Raw genomic sequence first — 23,544 nt, 5'->3', positions numbered from 1 at the left:
GCCTCATTGGGCAGTTACTTTACCTGTATTATTTGCCTGGACTTATTTGGTCAGTATCACAAAAAACTATATTATTCCAGTACAAATGTGCAATACTACACTATTTTACCCTTAATCACTGATCTGCCTATTGAGGAAATGGATAGAATTTCATCATCATCGATAAATGGCCCGGTAATCATGTGGAAACGCTAGTTTCCGCATATTTTAGTTACCGGGCCATTCATCATTAGGGGTCCCAAATGGGCCACCTGATATTCAGCAAACTCCGAAAACTTTTTGGAGCTTGCTTGCAAGAACAAGCGCCATGTTCAGATGGCGCTAGTTTTCTGATCCCCCGCTCCTTCATATGGGTTCCTATGGGAAGGAGTTCCGGGGATGCGAAGAGGGATCCAAGCGGATCCCTCTGCCGCCTTCTCGCTACCTTTGCACATGCGTAGCCGCGCCAACGTGGAGGAGGTAAGTAATGCAGCTACTTCTCTAGTTGCGATACTAACCGAGGGGACAGTTGCCTTTCAGAGCAGTTGTCCCCGCACCGAAGAAATGATGAATTAAGTTTTCCCCGCTGCGAGTTGGATACTTAAGTATCCCTTGCAGCGAGATCAATACTTAATCATCAGGGGCCATGCGGCCTCCGATGATGAATAGGCCCCTAATTGCTGTAGCATCTGTTGTACAGCTGCCGGAAGCATAGAGTGTGATTTGTTTATTATAACCCTCCTGTGGTTGCTTTAACTGGTGCTTTAACTGATGTTGCAACATTAATTTACTTGGGGTCTGATTCATGAGATGTACGGAAACCCGTTTACATACATCTCTGATGTTTTTAGATCTGCGCAGAGACCGCACTACGCATGCGCAGATCTGGGGCTGTGATGTTGCTTGCAGTGCCCCACATGCTGCAGCATGATTGACTTGCTGCTGGCATTTGGGGGTGGCAACAGGTAACGTCCTCGGATGCATCAGCGAATCAGAGAAGCCTACAGGTGACGTCTATTTACAGAAGACGCCTCCTGTGGCATTAGTCTATTATCACACAGCTGCTGAGTACAAAGACGCGGCAACTGTATGATTTCCATCCGTTTCTGACACAGGCCATTGGTGCGCATATACAAGCAGACCAAATGCATATTTACATCCTGTAGTTGTTTATTTGCCTCCAAATGATAATTATTTCTTTCTCTGTTCAGCTTCCAAATGCTGTATGCAGACTGTTACATGAGCCGTGATGAATTCTGGGAGATGTTTGACTCTTCTTTGTATCAGAAGCTGCGAGAGAAACTGAACTGCAAAAACGCTTTTCCAGAGGTGTATAATAAAATCTGTAAAGCCGCACGTCATTGATGGCAAAAGACATAAGCTACAGAAATGGACTGTATACAAAAACCCATACTACAAGCCTTTTCCCAGCCGCTTGTAGGGGCTCTGAGCCTAATATTGTGCCATCACTGACGCAAAGACTCTTTAGAAGCTGCACCTTGTACAACCTTGTGCAATTACACCTTGGCAGTCCCAGAGTAACCTATTGTTGTCCAACGCCACAGATTTTTAGGACCCATGTAATTCAGACATAATAATTGTGATAAGAGGTCCAAAACGGAACACAAGTTTGGGAAATGAAGACCGAATTTCTATCCGGGGCTGAATGTGAGTTTTTTTTTTTCAGAAATGTGAAACCAAATAATGGTAATGTTTGTGTATTGGGAAGTGCCAACAAGCATAATGGTTTAATCAAGTGCTTTGTTTGTTTCTCTATATTTTATTATGTCATAATAAATATTGAGTTGTGTGTAGCCACCTATGACTATTTATGAAATGCATATGAGCAATGCTCGTACACCAATATACTTACAGCATCTGCCTGTACAAATCATTCCGTGGGCCCGATTCAGAGCAAAGCATTGGGCACAATTGCGCATGCGTCCGAGAAGCACTACACGTGTGTCCTGATGGTTACCAGTAGGGATCGCAGATCAATATTGCATAAAGATCCATGCAATTGCAGTGGGGCTCTTGGGCGATGACTGTGGGGTGGGGGCTCACGGCAGCGGTCATGCCCGTGACACTGGCAGCCATGGACCCACTGCAGGTCCAATGGTGCGGCCATGGATTCGCGTTGCAGCCGGTGAGCTTCTCTATAAAACACACATCCGCCGCAGCATTACCCTACAGCCGCTACCTTCCTGCCTCCACCTCGGAGTAAGGCCCGTTACCTCTGTTTGTTATGTTTAGTAACTTCCATAATTATAGAATCTCTCATTGTGCAGTGAGAGAAACATTTCATTGGGTGATCTTCTCGCATCTACATCTATATCTGCCTGTTATCTGCGTACAGCTCAGTCTTTCCATATGACTTTCCATGCAGTTGCTCATCATCTTAAAGTGAGATTAAACTGCTAATTATCTTTGCTTTGCGCTAGAGCTGTGGTGTTTAACTTCTGGGAAGTAATTTGGGGGGAATTCAGGGCCTGATTCAGACCCGGTCGCTCTGAAAGCGCTCGCTCTGAATCAGGGCCGGGGTTTTTTTTTTTTTTAGAACGGCCTCCTGGCCGCTCGCATAGCTGTGGGTGACCACCCACAGCTACAGCGAGCGACCATGATGAGGGTCGCGATGGTCAAGACCATCGCGACCATCGGGCTTGCGATGAGACCCTTGTGGTAGGGTCTCGTGGCCGCAAGCCCCAGAGAGATTTCGGCTCTAACAGAGACGGAATCTCTCCACTGACATCACAAGTGATGTCAGTGGGGCTGCCCCCAAACGACAGGCGTTCTCATGGGAACGCCTCCGTTTGGGCAGCCACCCCCCCGGCCCGCCCACCAAAGGGGGCGAGCTGTCACTCAACATTGACAGCTCGCCCCCTTTGTTGCAAGACCCTTAGCGACGGAGTGCCTGTCACTAGCCGGGTCTCGCGCATGCGCACGACGGAGCTGGCTCCGTTGTGCGCATGCGCTGTGGGCCACCATCGACCCCGTTGCGAGCGCTCAGCGCTTGCGACCAGATCTGAATCAGGCCCTCAGTTCTATGCGATGTGATATCAGGCAGTTACAGGAGTGCCCACATCACAAGTATCCTCTCATCTCTATCTGGTGGAAGAAGAGATTTACGATGCAGGCGGATGCTATATGCCGTTTTGCGACGGTAAAGCGCATGGATGGTGGATAATTTTATTTATTAAATGAAATAACCTCTCTCTTATTGACAGTACCAAGCCTGGCATTCCTGCAGGTCTCGCTGTATTCCATCTCGTCTCTGATGATTACCGGTCATTACTCCATGTATTGGCTCCCCGGAGATCTATGAATGAATGCTGACTCAGAGCTGTGCGCTATTGCTGCCACAGATGAGATTTTCACAGTTGAGGATTTGTGAGAATATGCTAATGGCACAGCGGCCGGGACTTGTACTGAGATGCCCACCTGAGCCATCACACCTGCCGCAATTGCGTGCACATTCGCTGCATCGGACACAGATAATGCAAACATCGACTCCCTGAGTGAGTCTTTGGCCAATCAGAATGTCCACCAGAGCCATGTTATCTGCGTACTGGATCACAGACACAGCTGGAGAACCGCCCGGAACATACCTCCATTTTAGTTGACACTCCCAGTTACCTCCCACAAAATGTTCGCTTCCTGTCCATCACTTGCAAATCACTGCACCGTAATCGCAATTCAATCGCCACGTGTGCTCATTGTGGCTGTGACGCATGCGTAGATCATCGATAATCGCTCAATTGCGTGAACATCAGATTAGCGTACAACTTTGAACCCTACACTTGCTAATGACTGACTTTTGGTTTGTGTACTGATTCCCAGTGCTGTGCTGCCAGCTCCTGACCCCCGGCCTATCCCTAACAACATGTCTCATGATTCTATTGTCACCTCGGCCCAAACTTCTCAGTTGCTGCCTGGAGGAGCCAGGGGGCCACAGAATGTGCATAGCTCACAACAAAGCAAATTATGTCCTTAGGGTGGCCCTGTTCCATACTGGGGTATTCACTAGACCCATCCCCCATGTGAGCCAGCACAAACTACTAGTAGAAAGTGGGTATATTGCTGGTGCTGTGACAGCAGGTGTTTACTTGGTTCCATCAAAGACCACATCAAACTGTAATGGTGCGTACACACTGGGCGATTAAAGTGGACGACTGAACGATAACGATATCGTTATCGTTCAGTCGTCCACTTTATCGTCCATTTTTAACACAAAAAAGATGAACGATGACGACGACGCGCGTTCCCGCGGGTCGTTCGTCATCCTCGTTCATCGGGCTGACATGCAGGCCAACCTGACGACCTCGTCAGGTTGCTGCATGTCAGGGAATGGGTGAGAGAGCCCGGCGCTGAACGATATCGCTAATGATATTGTTCAGCGGCTGTGCTCAATGTCATGAACGACATTGAGCACAGCCTGCCGGGGACACACTAGACGATATCGCTCAGGGAGCATATCGTCTAGTGTGTATGCACCTTAAGTCCTTTTAACAGAATATTACAACTTTCGCACATTTAGTTATTAAAGATTCCACATATATCTCTCTTCTGTGCTCCTGTAACACTTTCATGGGTGCTCTGATGTCCTACAATATGACTTGCAGGATCACGCCACCTATATTAGAGCTTTAAATACTAGGGAAAAAAATACAAAAGAATTGAACAGAGGTACAGGAAAGTGAGAAAGATGTAATTATAAGGCAACCTTGTGAGAAGTAGCGTAAGCCTCCACAACTCTGTGTGTGAGATGTGATGTGTGTAGTGTATGCTATAGTAGATGACTTGGGGGGTGATGTATCAAACATTCTAAAGAGTGGATAAGTTGGGCTTAGCAACCACTCAGCTTCTACCTATCATTTTATAGAATATACTAGATAAATGCTACCTCGGAGCTGATTGGTTGCTATGGGCAACTTCACTTGTCCACTCTTTTTAGAGCAGGGGTTGGCAAAAAAGCGGCCCTCCAGCTGTTGTTAAACTACAAATCCCAGCATGCATTGTAACAGTTTTAGTAGGGCATGCTGGCATTTGTAGTTCTACAACAGCTGGGGGGCCGCTTATTGCCCACCCCTACTTTAGAGGGTCTGATTCATTTCCCTCTAACAGTCATAAGTCCTCCTTTTTAATTAATTGTATATCAATTTATGTGGTATGAATATTTGCATTTCCTTACAGTGCATAATTGCAGGCTATACAAAGTTGGATGGAAGCGTAAATACAGCTAATTCAGACAATTCTTTTACCCCAAGTATAGGCTGGTGCACGTGTGAGCTGATGTTGATAAGTAATAAGCTACGCATATGGATAGTGGGCAGGGCAGAGCACAGATGCGTACAGCTCTGCTTCCAGGCGAACATACGCATCCTTTTCCATGCACGTAAAGAGGGAGCATCTGCGGTAGAGTTGCGTTCAACTCTGCATTGACCCTGTAGTTTGTGTAGGAGAACTATCTCCTCTATAGACCATGGGGTACATTTAATAAGTGGTGGGTTTGGTTCTGGTTCTGGTTGCGATTGTGGTGGAAAATGAAGGGAAACAACAGATCTGGTATTCTGCCTTTTACAGATACATTTTTCACATAAAAAACACTCACATTTACAACAATAAAATATAGCCCTGCATAAAATCTTTGTTCTCTCCAACCATAGTAGTGCACATCTTCCTACCAGAGAGCAGGGTTATGTCCTGCACCACTAGGAGATTCCTCAGATTCGTTTCCTTTGTCATCCACATAAGTACAAGTAGTGAGATCTGCTTCTACTGTGCTGTCATTCATTTATACTTCAAGTTGGAGGCACTTATGTATATAAAGTGTGGTTTTAAAATTGGATCCTTCTAGTGTGTTAAAGCATAATACTGTGAGTTCTATTCGCTGAAAAACTTACTATGGCTTTCCTTTGTTTACCTCTTTTTCTTGTTTGTTGGGCTTTTAGTATATTATTATTTAATATATCATTAAAATTTGTATTGCAGTATATAATTAGTGGGTTACTTATGTACACCACCATAGTATAACTTCCTTTCTCATTTCATTGAACATGATCATGTTGTAGTTATTAGCGGTAGCACCCTATGAGTTGAATATAAATCTGTTATAGTGTCAATGGTGAAGTTATTTAATCGGAGGGGGATATCATTGCCAACAATTATTATTGAAAGATAACAGCAGTGACTACTCCCTCATAGGACTCTAATTCATTTACCCATCCATGCTGAATCCCTCAATTACACTGAAGGACAGTGTTATGAATTGAGCTGTTGGAAAACCTGGGAGTGCTTCATAAAATAACAAGAGGTAATAACTATTGAATATCTCCTGGAACATATAAGAAACAGACCACTATATATAACAATTATCCTGATGAAAATGAGTAACGTGTGCAATTAATAGCAATAGACAGATTTTTGCATTAAGATGTTAATGATTAATTCCCACAGTTCCTCTTAACACATAAAACATTAGATTATCCATCATTTCAAGTTCTCTGCCAAAATGATGTCCGGTAAGCCTCATCCTCTCTCTCATGTAGTAGTAGATTGTAGTAGAGGACCATTAGCCGGTGCTACTAATGGCTGAACAGGCAAAGTACTGTGTGATCTCTGGATCCGTTCCCTAGAACAGCAAACAGTGGAATTAGAAAATATAATGGCCGTCAGAATGAGAATTCAAGTCCATCTTCTTGTAGGGCACAACTTACATGTTAAGAGGATGTATAAACAATACACTACTGAGGGGGACATTTCTGAGACTGATGCACAGATAACAGAACACAAAAGTTGCTGTAACTCAGCAACCAATCAGTTTTTCTAGTACAGTTTGAATAAATTAAAGGCAGCATCTAGAGCTCTTTAGCCTCAGTGAGCCCACTGGTTGCTAATCACATGTTAGTATATATTATACTAAGGATGTGGTTCCCAAACTGGGTTCTGTGGTACCTGGGGTGCAAATAAATTACTTGGGCCACCATATTTGTAGGCTGGGCCATGTGCTACCTGTTAGCCTTAGAACGTCAGAGTGCAGCCAATTACACAGGCTGCACTACTTGTGTGTGGCTGTGCTGTACAGCCCCATCTGTCTTCTCATTTCTCCTCCCTCCTTCTCTGTGCAGCAAAGTGAGAAGAGGTTAATGAGCACCAAATATTTGCTGCCAATACAACAAGGGTGAATGAGCGCTCTGCACAGATTCCTGTCCTGATGGGAGAATTCATTGTTGTCTCTTCTTCACCAGTCCAGCCCTGACTTTGGTCCACCCACCCAAGTTTGTCACATCCTCTGTGTGCATCTCTGCTCCCTCTCTGTGTCCCTATCTGTCCCTCTCTATCTCCAAAATGTAATATGTACCTGTTTCTCTGTCAATCCTTTGTGGGTATATCTCCCATTGTCCCTCATCCCAGCTATTCCCCCTATGTTTTTTTGGGGGGAGATTCATTTAAGTATGAAGTTCCAACTGTGCACACAGCAGGTTATTACTGATGAAAAGTCTAGCTTACTCTTGCTTGCACCTCTATGGGGTGCAAGAAAAAACGTGTTAGGAATTCCCGTCATAGGACCCACATTGTATTAGTGCACAAGGTTCCAACAGAACCTCGAAGCTAATGGAGGAGTCTATTTACTAAGCTTTAGATGGAGATAAAGTGGACAAAGCTAAAGTACCAATCAACCAGCTCCTAGCTGTCATTTTTCAAACACAGCAGTTAGGAGCTGATTGGAATGCACTTGATCTTAGTAAATAGCTCCCCCCTGGCCTAGGGATGCTGTGAAAAAAATGCTGAGGACCTAAGGGGACCATGTACCAAACAAAGTTTGGGAACCACTGTACTAGGGTATGTTAACCATTGAATGCAAAAGAACCAAATTGTAACTCACTTGAAAGCTTTTTCTTTTTCCCGATCAGAGAAAGAGCGTGCGGTTTTTGAGAGAAATGCGGATCGGTAAGTTTTGCCACTTGTGGGTTTGTTGATATCGTATCGACCAACGCCGACTGGGTTCTGCAATGTGACAAGTACAGTAGATTAACTGAATGTGAGAAACAAGGGGACTGGATAATCCGGAGGTTCTAATACTCTGTCTAAGACATAAGCTTTCAATTTGAAGACAGTACTAATTCAGGGTCCATATTCATAAACGTGGCGAACAGAAGGAAAATGCTAAAAGTATTTGAAACTATTTTTATACTATAAAGCAAAAAAATAAAAAGCTTGCTGTAAATGTGAGTGCGAAATACCCATAGATCTCAGGGAGTTACTGTGTAAGTTTGTGCAGAGCAACCCAAAATCTTAGGAAGAGCTAACTTAGGCCGAGTCAGCACCAGTAATGCAGAAATAAAAAGAACATCTATATTCTATGCACAATAAACTTACATTACTTCCAAAGAGGACTCTGCATGACTTTCTGTCAAATCGCTTAGCAGAGATCAGGAAGGGAACAGAGGACTGCCTCACAGAAGCGAACACTGATTTTACATCATAGGAACCAGGACCTGGGGAATGCTATCATGAAAAACAATAGATCAAGATGCAGTGACACACAGTATATTAGTATAACACAGGCATAACAGGCCGCACAGACACTTCCTGTAAGAACTCTTGCTGCGCGTACATAAACATTGCAGATGTTATTGCCTAGGTGTCATTAGTATTGATACTGGAAGCTAGTCACTAGGAGGACTGTCACAGATCACCCCACTAACCATGTGCACTTTATTGCTCCCTCTAGGGACTGATTCTGAGCCAGACAAAGTGGCGTACGTGTTTGCGCTCTTCTGTCACAGTCTCACCTGTGACTTTATGCTAATTCTACAATAAGCACTTGGTGTACAGCCGTGCGCAGGAATGTGCAAGGACTGAGACAGCCACTTTGTGCATCTGTAGGTGCTACATTACTGCTTGGTGCGTCACTGCTAGGTGCAGATTCTCCGTCAGAGTGTGGCCTCCAATGCACGCAATTAAGCATCTGATTCCAAAACCCCTCCTGCGACACACCCGCAAAACTCCCATAACACACCCATAAGATGCATCTTCCTGTGTCAGAAGAGCCACCTCCCAGTTACCGTTCAGGAATGCCCAATACATTTCTGATTCCATGCAAAGGTATCATTGGGTCCTGCGACTTTGTACCCACATACTGTGGGACGCTCAAGCTGAAATTTAAACGCATGCAAAGTTGAAAAAACATTGACCAATGCGAGAATATCGGCATTGGAACATACTCATAATAGGGCTCAATGGGTACATTTACTCAAGTGAGTTTTTAGAAGTGGAGATGTTGCCCATAGCAACCAATCGGATTCTAACTATTAGATTCTAGTTAAATGTTAAGTAGAATCTGATTGGTTGCTATGGGCAACATATCCACCTCTAAAAATTCTCACTTTATTAAATATATCCCCTAGTGTCTTCATTTACCTTTATGTAGCATATGTGGTGTAGCACTTGCATGAAAGTACGTGATCACCAGCCAGCATCAGTGGGCTACTATAATTATATATGAGACGCAAGAGTGGGATGGCCAAGTATAAGCTTCCCCAATATATCATTTCTGCACGATTCATGCTGCCCAATAGACACCAGCACAGCAGTTCCAATGCCTTATTTAGCCCCTCAGTTCCTTCCATCTTTAACATACTGTATGTGCAGTCCTTTTAAATAACCAGCTCTGGAAAGCTGTGTTCTATATGTACAGTACATACATTTTGTATTAAGGAATGTATCAAATTCAGGATTCTGTTGGAGACTTGGATGGACCTTAACAGCAACTCAAACATTTGGGATTCATTTAGATCCATGGGATTCAGCCAACTAAACCCAAATTCTGAGCTTACAGGAATGTTAGTGCACAAAACACTTGTTACAGCCAGGAGTCAAAATACTATTTTATCATGCTAAGTCTTAATAGCCCAGAAACTGTCAGATTTTAACAATAACGATAGGATCGTTATCATTGAAATCTGACATGTTATCGTACTGTGTGTACAGGAGATTACTCATAGGTCATCCTTAATGTAAAGCTGGCCATACTCTAGTGCGATTTCAAGCCGATTGCCCGATATGCGACACGTCGTACGATGAATCGTGTGGAAATCGTGTAGTTTTTAAGGTAGGATACGATGCGATGCGCGCTCCCGCTACTCTTAAAATGTATCGTATGATCAGATGTGCAGCCCATATTATCCGTCGTATGCTGATCGTGCTGTGCTTTTCAGTATGCGGTGCATCATGCGTTCGAGCTGCGTCATTTGTTAAAAAAAAAATAGACTGATGCACGCACGGGGAGATCCATGATGCATGCATCTGTCTTTAATAAAATAAACACAGTTGCAGGGATGGTTCAGTGAGAAGGTACAAGTTTTTGTACCTTCTGGGAAATACTTGAGGGATTTTCTTGCCTCAATGTGCTTTTTTTTTTTTTTTTTTAAACAAATATTTTTAATAAATTTTCTTTTATCAATAGAAAAGAAAAACAAAGTACATATAATAAAGAAATAAACGATCAGTATTGTACAGCATTACATACAAATCAGTACAGTAGCAGAGTATCTGACATTCCGGCAAACATCTAAATAATATTTCTATAGTACATACTTTAAAGCAGAGGGTGAACAATTACAATCACTCAATTTTTACATTATCACTCTTGCATGTATGACTTACAAAAATACTGTGTGAAAAGCACTTATAAATAAACGGCTGACGAGGCACTCCAAACACAAAAACTAATAAATCATAATCACTATTAATTAGAGAGGGCGTGACGGGATCTCTGCCACAAAGACCAGACTTTATTAAATTTACTCGGACAGCCACGTTTCTGATACAAATAGCGTTCATGGGATGTTGTAAAATTAACCAAGGCGACCCAGGATGCAAAGGTGGGCGGATCAGGGGCCATCCACATGAGGGGAATACAAACCCTTGCCACAATTAAAAGGTTATTGACATATAATTTATGGGAACCAGAGAGTGAATCCTCCAAGTCCAGGCCAAATAAACAGATACGTGGAGTTAATAGAGGTACATGAATACCCGTATCTCGCACACCAGTAACCACACTAGTCCAAAACAAAGCAATACAGGGGCATGACCAGAGGAGATGCCAGAAATCAGCAGACGGAGCAAGGCGCTTGGGACAGGAGTCCACGGCAGAACCTCCAAACTCAAAAAGTGTAAGTGGGGTCCAATGAACCCTTTGCAGAATATACAATTGTATCTGCTGAAATATTGTATATGCCGTAGCCACCTGAGGAGACCCGATAACAATCTTCCAGTCATCATCAGACAGTACCCAGATCATTGTCCCAACGGGCTCTAAGGCCAGCCAAACTCCCTCCTCCCCCAGAAGACAAAAGTAAGGAATAGCCTACCGAAACTGTTCTACTAGAGGGCAGAGTACGCACCAATAGGCGCTTTGGGGCTTCACTAAAGTTAGGAACTGCATCCCTCCACTGCACAGAGAGCATGTTGAATCTGGAGGTATCTATAAAAGAAGTGAGCTGGGAGACCATATTTGGAGGACAAATACGTAAATGAATAAAGAACCCCATCTTGGTACAGCTGCCCAATAGCTACCACTTCATATGACCTCGAAGCCTCTCTACCCTGTAATCCCCTGACCTCAGAAATAGAGAGATTATCCCAAAGTGGGGAACATAGATCAATTGGAGTCTCCCCCAATAGCTTCTCCCGGCCAGCCACACTCTACGAGCCTGTTGCAGCAATGGTGGACACCGTGAGAGAGGTGTACAAGCCAACAAAAATTGTAAGGGGGAAAGCTTCAGGCCCGCTTTTGCAAGGAGAGCCAAGGGAAGATCTCCCCGATCCACCGGAGTAACCCACTCCCTCATCTGGGACATCTGAGCTGCTAGGTAGTAAAGATATAAATCAGGCAACGCTAGTCCACCTTCCCCTCGAGGTCGACAGTGTCTTATAAGCTATACGTTGAGCATTATTTCCCCAAATAAATGAAGTTATACAGCTGGTAATCATCTTAAATTGGGACAAAGGGATGTACACCGGAGAATTTTGTAATATACAGTCAGGTGCATAAATATTGGGACATTGACAGAATTATCATATTTTGGCCTCTATTCTCAGCAGGTCTGCTGTTTCAATGTGTGTCGGCGCTTCGGCCGCCTCTTAGGGGTTCCCAGCAGGTCCCCCTCTGCTGTTTCAATGTGTGTCGGCGCTTCGGCCGCCTCTTAGGGGTTCCCAGCAGGTCCCCCTCTGCTGTTTCATTGTTTGTCGGCGCTACGGCCGCCTCTTAGGGGTTCCCAGCAGGTCCCCCTCTGCTGTTTCAATGTTTGTCGGCGCTTCGGACGCCTCTTAGGGGTTCTCAGCAGGTCCCCCTCTGCTGTTTCAATGTTTGTCGGCGCTACGGCCGCCTCTTAGGGGTTCTCAGCAGGTCCCCCTCTGCTGTTTCAATGTTTGTCGGCGCTTCGGCCGCCTCTTAGGGGTTCTCAGCAGGTCCCCCTCTGCTGTTTCAATGTTTGTCGGCGCTTCGGCCGCCTCTTAGGGGTTCTCAGCAGGTCCCCCTCTGCTGTTTCAATGTTTGTCGGCGCTTCGGCCGGCTCTTAGGGGTTCTCAGCAGGTCCCCCTCTGCTGTTTCAATGTTTGTCGGCGCTACGGCCGCCTCTTAGGGGTTCTCAGCAGGTCCCCCTCTGCTGTTTCAATGTTTGTCGGCGCTACGGCCGCCTCTTAGGGGTTCTCAGCAGGTCCCCCTCTGCTGTTTCAATGTTTGTCGGCGCTTCGGCCGCCTCTTAGGGGTTCTCAGCAGGTCCCCCTCTGCTGTTTCAATGTTTGTCGGCGCTTCGGCCGCCTCTTAGGGGTTCTCAGCAGGTCCCCCTCTGCTGTTTCAATGTTTGTCGGCGCTTCGGCCGCCTCTTAGGGGTTCTCAGCAGGTCCCCCTCTGCTGTTTCAATGTTTGTCGGCGCTTCGGCCGCCTCTTAGGGGTTCTCAGCAGGTCCCCCTCTGCTGTTTCAATGTTTGTCGGCGCTTCGGCCGCCTCTTAGGGGTTTTCAGCAGGTCCCCCTCTGCTGTTTCAATGTTTGTCGGCGCTTCGGCCGCCTCTTAGGGGTTCTCAGCAGGTCCCCCACTGCTGTTTCAATGTTTGTCGGCGCTTCGGCCGCCTCTTAGGGGTTCTCAGCAGGTCCCCCTCTGCTGTTTCAATGTTTGTCGGCGCTTCGGCCGCCTCTTAGGGGTTCTCAGCAGGTCCCCCTCTGCTGTTTCAATGTTTGTCGGCGCTTCGGCCGCCTCTTAGGGGTTCTCAGCAGGTCCCCCTCTGCTGTTCCAATGTTTGTCGGCGCTACGGCCGCCTCTTAGGGGTTCTCAGCAGGTCCCCCTCTGCTGTTTCAATGTTTGTCGGCGCTTCGGCCGCCTCTTAGGGGTTCTCAGCAGGTCCCCCTCTGCTGTTTCAATGTTTGTCGGCGCTTCGGCCGCCTCTTAGGGGTTCTCAGCAGGTCCCCCTCTGCTGTTTCAATGTTTGTCGGCGCTTCGGCCGCCTCTTAGGGGTTCTCAGCAGGTCCCCCTCTGCTGTTTCAATGTTTGTCGGCGCTTCGGCCGCCTCTTAGGGGTTCTCAGCAGGTCCCCCTCTGCTGTTTCAATGTTTGTCGGCGCTTCGGCCGCCTCTTAGGGGTTCTCAGCAGGTCCCCCTCTGCTGTTTCAATGTTTGTCGGCGCTTCGGCCGCCTCTTAGGGGTTCTCAGCAGGTCCCCCTCTGCTGTTTCAATGTTTGTCGGCGCTTCGGCCGCCTCTTAGGGGTTCTCAGCAGGTCCCCCTCTGCTGTTTCAATGTTTGTCGGCGCTTCGGCTGCCTCTTAGGGGTTCTCAGCAGGTCCCCCTCTGCTGTTTCAATGTTTGTCGGCACTTCGGCCGCCTCTTAGGGGTTCTCAGCAGGTCCCCCTCTGCTGTTTCAATGTTTGTCGGCGCTTCGGCCGCCTCTTAGGGGTTCTCAGCAGGTCCCCCTCTGCTGTTCCAATGTTTGTCGGCGCTACGGCCGCCTCTTAGGGGTTCTCAGCAGGTCCCCCTCTGCTGTTTCAATGTTTGTCGGCGCTTCGGCCGCCTCTTAGGGGTTCTCAGCAGGTCCCCCTCTGCTGTTTCAATGTTTGTCGGCGCTTCGGCCGCCTCTTAGGGGTTCTCAGCAGGTCCCCCTCTGCTGTTTCAATGTTTGTCGGCGCTTCGGCCGCCTCTTAGGGGTTCTCAGCAGGTCCCCCTCTGCTGTTTCAATGTTTGTCGGCGCTTCGGCCGCCTCTTAGGGGTTCTCAGCAGGTCCCCCTCTGCTGTTTCAATGTTTGTCGGCGCTTCGGCCGCCTCTTAGGGGTTCTCAGCAGGTCCCCCTCTGCTGTTTCAATGTTTGTCGGCGCTTCGGCCGCCTCTTAGGGGTTCTCAGCAGGTCCCCCTCTGCTGTTTCAATGTTTGTCGGCGCTTCGGCCGCCTCTTAGGGGTTCTCAGCAGGTCCCCCTCTGCTGTTTCAATGTTTGTCGGCGCTTCGGCCGCCTCTTAGGGGTTCTCAGCAGGTCCCCCTCTGCTGTTTCAATGTTTGTCGGCGCTTCGGCCGCCTCTTAGGGGTTCTCAGCAGGTCCCCCTCTGCTGTTTCAATGTTTGTCGGCGCTTCGGCCGCCTCTTAGGGGTTCTCGGCAGGTCCCCCTCTGCTGTTTCAATGTTTGTCGGCGCTACGGACGCCTCTTAGGGGTTCTCAGCAGGTCCCCCTCTGCTGTTTCAATGTTTGTCGGCGCTACGGACGCCTCTTAGGGGTTCTCAGCAGGTCCCCCTCTGCTGTTTCAACGTTTGTCGGCGCTTCGGCCGCCTCTTAGGGGTTCTCAGCAGGTCCCCCTCTGCTGTTTCAACGTTTGCCGGCGCTTCGGACGCCTCTTAGGGGTTCTCAGCAGGTCCCCCTCTGCTGTTTCAACGTTTGTCGGCGCTACGGCCGCCTCTTAGGGGTTCTCAGCAGGTCCCCCTCTGCTGTTTCAACGTTTGTCGGCGCTACGGCCGCCTCTTAGGGGTTCTCAGCAGGTCCCCCTCTGCTGTTTCATTGTTTGTCGGCGCTACGGACGCCTCTTAGGGGTTCTCAGCAGGTCCCCCTCTGCTGTTTCAATGTTTGTCGGCGCTTCGGCCGCCTCTTAGGGGTTCTCAGCAGGTCCCCCTCTGCTGTTTCAATGTTTGTCGGCGCTTCGGCCGCCTCTTAGGGGTTCTCAGCAGGTCCCCCTCTGCTGTTTCAATGTTTGTCGGCGCTTCGGCCGCCTCTTAGGGGTTTTCAGCAGGTCCCCCTCTGCTGTTTCAATGTTTGTCGGCGCTTCGGCCGCCTCTTAGGGGTTTTCAGCAGGTCCCCCTCTGCTGTTTCAATGTTTGTCGGCGCTTCGGCTGCCTCTTAGGGGTTCTCAGCAGGTCCCCCTCTGCTGTTTCAATGTTTGTCGGCGCTTCGGCCGCCTCTTAGGGGGTTCTCAGCAGGTCCCCCTCTGCTGTTTCAATGTTTGTCGGCGCTTCGGCCGCCTCTTAGGGGTTCTCAGCAGGTCCCCCTCTGCTGTTTCAATGTTTGTCGGCGCTTCGGCCGCCTCTTAGGGGTTCTCAGCAGGTCCCCCTCTGCTGTTTCAATGTTTGTCGGCGCTTCGGCCGCCTCTTAGGGGTTCTCAGCAGGTCCCCCTCTGCTGTTTCAATGTTTGTCGGCGCTTCGGCCGCCTCTTAGGGGTTCTCAGCAGGTCCCCCTCTGCCGTTTCAATGTTTGTCGGCGCTTCGGCCGCCTCTTAGGGGTTCTCAGCAGGTCCCCCTCTGCCGTTTCAATGTTTGTCGGCGCTTCGGCCGCCTCTTAGGGGTTCTCAGCAGGTCCCCCTCTGCCGTTTCAATGTTTGTCGGCGCTTCGGCCGCCTCTTAGGGGTTCTCAGCAGGTCCCCCTCTGCCGTTTCAATGTTTGTCGGCGCTTCGGCCGCCTCTTAGGGGTTCTCAGCAGGTCCCCCTCTGCCGTTTCAATGTTTGTCGGCGCTTCGGCCTCCTCTTAGGGGTTCTCAGCAGGTCCCCCTCTGCTGTTTCAATGTGTGTCGGCGCTTCGGCCGCCTCTTTGGGGTTCTCAGCAGGTCCCCCCTCTCCTTTTTTTCTGCGTGATTATTATTGTTTTATTCATAAGTACAGTGTATAAAGTAATGTGTTACTGTACAAATAGATTATTTGTCACTGTCATCAGTTTACTGCCTAATTGGAGCTTGCACTCTACATTCCCTCTCTCAGAATGTATACACACTAAGGTTTTGAGTCCCATCTCCAGTACACAGGAACCTCATCAGCGCATGTTTTACAGATATTTTCAGTATCACAAGTGAAATAATTTGCACCTTTTGTGTGAGCCAGTAATTAATACACCTGTGCACCATCTAGGAGATCCATAAAACATGCACTGTCAGGGGCCACTGAGGAATGGAGGTGGGAAACAGTGCCATGGGGTACATTTATAAAATAGCAGTATGTTTTTGGTATGTGGGAAGAAACCAGAACAGCCACAGGAAACCCTTATATAAACACCGGGAGAATATACAAACTCCACACAGATAGGGCCCTGGTCATCATATATATATATCGTATATACTAACTATATTTTGCAATATTTATAGCAGATAGAAATTCTGTCTTACAGTCATTTTTTAAGACTATAAATTGTAATGCAAAAGTTCACATATTATTAAACGCCCTCTGAAATGGCAAATCAGTCAGGAATGTGAGTGCAAGCTCTTGGTTCTTGGACCCGAATAAGGGTTTGAGACAATTAGTTTCCCTGTAAGAGGTCACATATTACAATGATGAAAATACAGAAGGATAATTATGATACACATAGTAATAGCTGCATTACAATTGTAATTCTTATTCTGTCCGATTACAAGATATACTCAGGATATCAAAGATAAATATTAGAGATGAGGGGTTCGGTTATGGATCGGATCATCCCCCCAAAATCAAATCTCAGAACGAGGCAAAATGTCATCTTTCACGGACATCTTGGCACAGAAGATAATGTTTTGCCTCGTTCTGGACTCAGCGGAAAGACACTAGCAGATGTACCCAGTTTTGCTCAGGTAGCTATTTACTGTTTCCATTTCCAAGTTGGAAACAGACCTCTCCAGTAACACATTAATCCTAAATGTGCGGATCGGTTTTACTCGGATTTTAAAAACGGCATGATATTGGCTATCCGGCTGTGACGTGTTTTTGATAGCCAATAAGATAAATCCAAACTAATCCGAACTTGCGGTAATGTGGCAAAAAGAACCGAGTAAATCCGAACCCGCACATCTCTAATAGTTATGCATCATTGCCATAGTAAGACATTACCCTCCCTCACCTATGTACTAACACATTCCACTCCCTCACCTCTATAGTAAAACACATTACCCCTGCTCACCCCTTTAGTAACACATTCTCCACCGTCATCCATGTTGTAACTCATTCCCTTCCTTCACCCCGTAGTACACATTTGACATTTCCTCTCTCACCTCTGTAGTAACGCAATCCCTTCCCTCACTGTTGACGTAGGGGAGCCACACCAACTGCCAGTGTTGAGTGGCAGCAGTTGGAGTGACAGTTGGTGTTTGAATTCTGAACTGTGCTGCATGCACGATGCGATATACTGTGTGTGTATAGTATATATATATATATATATATATATAAATAAATGTTTAAAAAATGTGTATCGTATCACATATATGCGGTAACCTTCCCGAATTACCCCAGCCTTTCAAGAAGAAATTCCCATACTGGTCACTAGGTTTAGGCAACTTATTTTTTGTAAAGTGTTGTCACCGTGACGCAACAGTTAATTTTGCACTAAAGGTATTTTGTAACTTAAGTGTAATTTTTTTACATTGATTTTTGTAATTGTATTGATATGTGCATTGCACTATATGTACTAATCTTTTAGTTGATTGATACAACAATTTACCTCAATACCAATAAATGAATGTATGGTTTATACAATGAGGATAAGTAACTGAGTTTGGGCACTGTACCTCAGGGTGCGTCTCACAGCCGGAAGCCGTCCTCTTCTGTCTGACCACTCATCAGCGTTGATAGGGCCCAGTGTAACTTCCAGCCCCGCCCCCTCAGTTGCCAGATATCTCTGCCCACAGCCTGTCACTCTCACTGGCTCCACCTTAAATCCTACCCTCACATCTCTGACACAGCCTTCTCCTGCGGGTGACCTCTGGAAGGAGACGCTCAGGATGGTGGTTCCCTATACAGCAGCGCATGCAGCTGCCAACTGCCGCCCGTGTGCTTAGAGTTCCGGCTCCTGCCTGCCCACTCAGGTCTCCTGCAGCTGCTGCAGCACTTGCACAATAATGTAAAAGGAGCATTGGGCACTACCATTAATAGTATGGGGCAGCTCTCATAAGTCCTAGCCATATGAACCTCTTTTTAGTACAATTATATTATATACTACGGCTATTGGGTCATGATTCCAGCCGCAGGACAGATTAGATCTACATTTGTGTATTTGTAAATTCATTTAGACAGAGAAAAATGCAAACAGACCGACTCTTTTTTTGCCAGGTTATCACCCCATCCCCCCCCCCCCCCACCCCACCCCCCCCCCAAAAAAACCCCCCCCACCCCCCCGAAGGTAATTTAGGCCGTGCTTTGTCTGGTCCAGTGAGGGCAAGTTGAGGGTTTTGTTGGCGAGTCTCTGGTAGAAAGCCGTCTTTTTGAAGGACCCACCATCTGAAGCATGGCCATTCTTGCCGACATCCACAAACAGAAATTCGTAGTTGGCATTCACCACTGCCATGAGAACGATGCTGAAGAATCCTTTGTAGTTGTAGTAGTATGATCCCGTGTTGGCAGGTGGGTTGATGCGGATGTGTTTCACATCGATGGCTCCTCCGCAGTTAGGGAAATTCCAACATTGTTCAAAATCTTCCGCGATGCTGGTCCACTCCTCCACGATGTTAGGAAACTGTAAAAATAGTAAAAAAGGGGTTAAAACATGACTATAATTTTTTTTCATATCTTTTTTTCCTATATAGACTCCCACCCAACACCCTGATTTAGCATCCACACCGGACCTCAGTCTGCTCGGTGGTGACAGTGATCCGGAGAATAGCACACAAGTGAAAACTCCACTTCCACCTGGACCCTCATCTTCTCAACAACCCCAAAAAAAGAAAAAAAAACAAGGGAGAAAGGAAAATCTTACTGAACGTGAGGACAATATTTTACAAAACGCAGAACGGCTTCTGCAGAAACCCCCAGATGCAATAGATGATTTCACAGCTCATGTGAACAGCACATTGAGAAATATGGATACAGATATCCAAAGAAATTTTCTAAAGTTAACCCACGACCTATTGAGTCGCTATATGAGCAAAAATCTCACAAATTCTACATACATTGCAGATCCAATGCTATTTTCCCCTGCCCCAAATAGGTATGTCCGCCCCCCCCCCCTGCCCAGTTAGATATTACTCCCCCACCAAGCACCAGCACGACCTTGTATAATGCTCTGCTGGATGCAGATGAGTCGCCCCAATATACAGAGATGTAAATTTATTTGATAAGTAATTTGGTTGTTTTTTCTGTCTTGCTTTTAATGTCACCAAATTTTATGAATTCTAATAGGTGCTTGCTGCATGGGATAGGGTGGTGATGACGCTATTTGGACAAGGTCACTACGCACATGGCACAAGTACACATTGCTGGAAGCTGGGGCCACAATGTACACTTGTGCCATATGTGTATTGGCCTGTTCAAACTGGCGTCTGACCCACCCTATCACATACAGCCGGCTACCTATTGGGATTCATAAAATTTGGTGATAATGTTCTTTTGTGAACTTGTTACAAAAAAAGTATATTGCACACAGTTTAGTGCACACTTTCAGTTGCCTGCAGGTCAGTGCACATTGTACTAAAAGAAGGCAATTTTTTGCTTTATGTTGAGTAAAAAATAAAAATAAAAATTATTCTTTGCACAAGAAACCAATGTGTGGTGTTTTTTTTTAACTTACCTTGCAATACTGGTACTGTAGCACTTTTACGATGGCTTTGCAGGTCTCCGGAATGATGACGCCCAAAGACTGAGGTGAGATGAGTGTCCCAAACTTAGGTCTTCCAGTGATCTTCCTGTAGCCAGGTACCTTAGGGTAGCCACCAGTCTGTCTTCAGCAGGGATTGCCCTCCGCCACCTTGTGTCCTGTCTCTGGATGTGGGGGGTCACCAGATGCAGCAATTCTTGGAAGCTGGCGTCATCCATGCGCAGGTAGTTCCGATAGTCGTCCGGGTTATTCTCCTTGATTTCCATCAGCAGGGACATGTGAGAGCGGGTATCCCTTTGTAGCAGCCACTCCTTGGTCCAGCATGCTCTCGTCCTTCTTCGCTGGGCCCTCTTCCTAATCTCCAGGACGCCAGCTTCAGCGACCAACACTCTATACCGATAGGGATGCATCAGTACAGAATTCAGGAACAGGTTAGAATGCAGGTAGGTACCTCACACTTGCAGGTAGAATAACCTTTATAAAAGGCAAGCCAAATACAAAGAGCACAGTAGCAATGTACAGGATTCAGCAGGAATACACCTAGCCTCATCTAGTAGCAGAGCAGAATGTACACAGAGTTTAAAGGATGCCTGCTTTTTATACTCCCTAGATAGCCCCTCCCATTGTTATGGCTATTTAAATTTCCCACTAATAGTCAAGAGCCTGTTTTTTTTTTTTTTTTTTAACTCACGATTTGTTATGGCCAATCTCACGATGTGTACGATCCGATAGATCGTGAGATCGCAACACAGATTGGGTGTCTTCTTTCCAAAATAGTGATCACGACGGCAAGGGAGCTTCCGTGAAAGTTCATGAGGAAATTGGCCATAAAATCGTATCGTGAGGACATCGGTATGTGTGTGGGCACCTTAAGTCGCAATGCGATGCGACTAGGGTGCACCAGGAGACAGTGTGCTGATTAGTCTGATATGTGACACTTGTATTTCTGTGTGCGACTGGCTGTCTCAATCAGCGCGCAAAGTGCGACAATGCAGCGACCACTGATTTTTCCCACGCCAAGCACCGTTTACATTCTCAGTCGCAGACACAGATATACAAGTGTCACATATTATATTAATCAGCACAGTCTCCTGGTGCTTCCTAGTGACATTGCATTGCGACTTTGGGCCATATTCAATTTGAGGCGAAAAGTCAGTTGCCGGTCTTTTCGGAGCCAAAGGAGGTTTTGGAAGTGAAAAGTTATCGCGCTTGTCCACGCGATTCCTCGTATTCCGTTGCATTTTGGCGAAAACGGGACCCGGCGAAAAGGAAATCTGCGATAAGTGCTGTAATTTTAGGGGAAATCAGCCTGACACCCTCCAAAAGATGCTCTGACATGTGGGTTCACTATGAGTACCCCCGAATAGCCCTGCTAAAGGTATGTGGGGTCTTTAAACGGTCTCTACAGGTGCTTTTATGCGTCTTTGACAAACATTTTTTGGGAAAAATAACTAGTCCCATCAAATTTGGGGTACATGAAAATGGATGCAAGCATATTTTTAAGTCCCTAAAGTGAAAAAATCCACCTGCCGCAACAAACCGCAATCAAAAAACACCTGGGGCAAACTTAGGGACCCCCGCACAGTCTATTTTGCTAGTTTAAAAGGTTTGTCACCCCAATTTTTATTTTTTGCTCCCAAAAATAAATACATTTTGCATTTTGTGGAGTGTCCTGTCCTGTGGAACTCTTTTTTTTTTTTTTTTACACAGAATACTTTTGGGGGGACAGTGCAAGGGGTGCAGGGTACTTTTTTTTAGTTTGTACCCCAAAACCCCGATTCTGTACTTTTTTTCGCCACCTATTCTATTGTGAAAACTTATCCCTAGATTTTGCCAAAGACTTTTCGCACCTGTGAAAAGTCTTTGAAATTGAATACGGGGAAAAGTGAAAACTGAGAAAATGACGTCATCGGCGATAAAGTATCGCCAATAACGGGTTTTTCGCAGCCTAATTGAATACGGCCCTTAGATGCATTTTCCTACCCTCCAACATGACCCCTTCCACCCGGTACAAATGCTCTGCTCCTGGATTTCTCTCTTAATTAATGATTACAGACACCTGTGTAGAGCTAGCTAAAAGATGAGGCAGGTGTTTCACCACAAGTAGCTGCAGTCATCAATTAAGAGAGAAATCCAGGAGCAGAGCTTTTTGTACCAGGTGGAAGGGGTCACATTGTAGGATCTGCATTTTCGGCACAAAAAGACTACCGATGCGACCAGTGCTGCACAGGACCTGACGGCTCCCTCACGTCAGGCATGTCGCGCTGCATGGCGTATTGAGGATAGATTTAGGAGGACACATCTATCTCCCTGAAGCCTTTTTATATTGGCTGTAAGGGACAGACTTGGCTCAGGCCTGACGTGTCATCCAAATAAAAACATTGAAACACACTTTATTAGTAGGAGAAGTTTTGTAGTATTTTGAAGGCTCTTCAAGCAATTGTTTGAACATCATCTTTGTAGAGCACAGGTTCTCAAACTCGGTCCTCAGGACCCCAAACGGGTCATGTTTGCCAGGTCTCCTGACAGAATCACAAGTGAAATAATTAGCTCCAACTGTGGCTCGTTTAAAGTGTGTCAGTGAGTAATGAGTACACCTGTGCACCTGCTGGGTGACCTGGAAATCGGGAACTGTTTGAAAACCTCTGTTGTAGACTGATCACAAAAAGACAAATTTCAGTGCAAAGTACCCAGTAATATAGTATAGAAAAGGGGTCTTCAACCTTGGCCCTCCAGCTGCTGTGGAACTACACATCCCAGCATGCACTGCCACCTTTTTGATATAACAGCATGCTAAAACTATGGCAGTGCATGCTGGGATGTGTAGTTCCACAGCAGCTGGAGGGCCAAGGTTGAAGACCCCTGGTATAGAACCTTACACCAACCATTAATAGCCAATTTCTGTAACTGTATCTTTGTCTCTCCTCCATCATTAATAAAAATGGGCCAAAGGCTTCTGTACTTTTATTACTCTTTTTTTGGACTGAAATTAAACTTGGCATATTCTCAGTTTAAAAACTGGGTATAAAATCTGGAGGTGCCGGTATATTTATGCGTATTCTGTTGAAGTCTGATCAATCATTTGACGATCTAGAAGAGGCAACAGAGCGGCAAGGGTTTCTGAGGCTTGATCTATTTGGCTTTTGTAAGGATGGCACATAAAACATTATTGTGTTTTCGTTAACAACATTTCAGAAGGTGTATAATTTTATTACGATATAATGAGCTCCCTACTTCTGACTCGGTAATGGAATGATAAATTCGGTTTCAGAAGGGTATCGTGCAGTGCCATTAACGTATTTTTTGCCAATCGAGTTTTATGCTCTCTCATCTCCCTTGGGTAGAATTTTATTTTATTTTGTTATGACCTAATCAGGAGGGCATCTGAAGACTCTGAGTGACACAAGTAGATCTGCTTACAGCATGAGCGTGTAGGACAAACCTCCAAGCTGAGAATTAATGAGCTGTCGTCTATTTTACCAAAGTTGTATCCGTAAGAAAAATATTTAAAAGAACTGTAACCCTATAATTTGTCTAATATAAACTGAAATGA

General features: G+C 46.2%; 1 long non-coding RNA gene across 1 annotated transcript; it reads right to left on the bottom strand.

Moving 5' to 3' along the window:
* Positions 1 to 6,410: 6,410 nt before the first annotated feature.
* LOC148442155 (uncharacterized) lies at positions 6,411 to 8,417 on the bottom strand. Its single transcript, XR_015875909.1, has 3 exons — positions 8,356 to 8,417; positions 7,862 to 7,983; positions 6,411 to 6,607 (listed from the first exon to the last, which is right to left on the bottom strand). It is a non-coding gene; the product is annotated as an uncharacterized LOC148442155 (long non-coding RNA).
* Positions 8,418 to 23,544: the final 15,127 nt, after the last annotated feature.

Source organism: Taudactylus pleione, unplaced genomic scaffold (genome assembly GCF_031769625.1).
Source record: "Taudactylus pleione unplaced genomic scaffold, aTauple2 ptg001600l, whole genome shotgun sequence".
In the NCBI taxonomy this organism is placed as follows: domain Eukaryota; kingdom Metazoa; phylum Chordata; class Amphibia; order Anura; family Myobatrachidae; genus Taudactylus; species Taudactylus pleione.
This window is presented reverse-complemented; position numbering and strand designations above follow the sequence as displayed.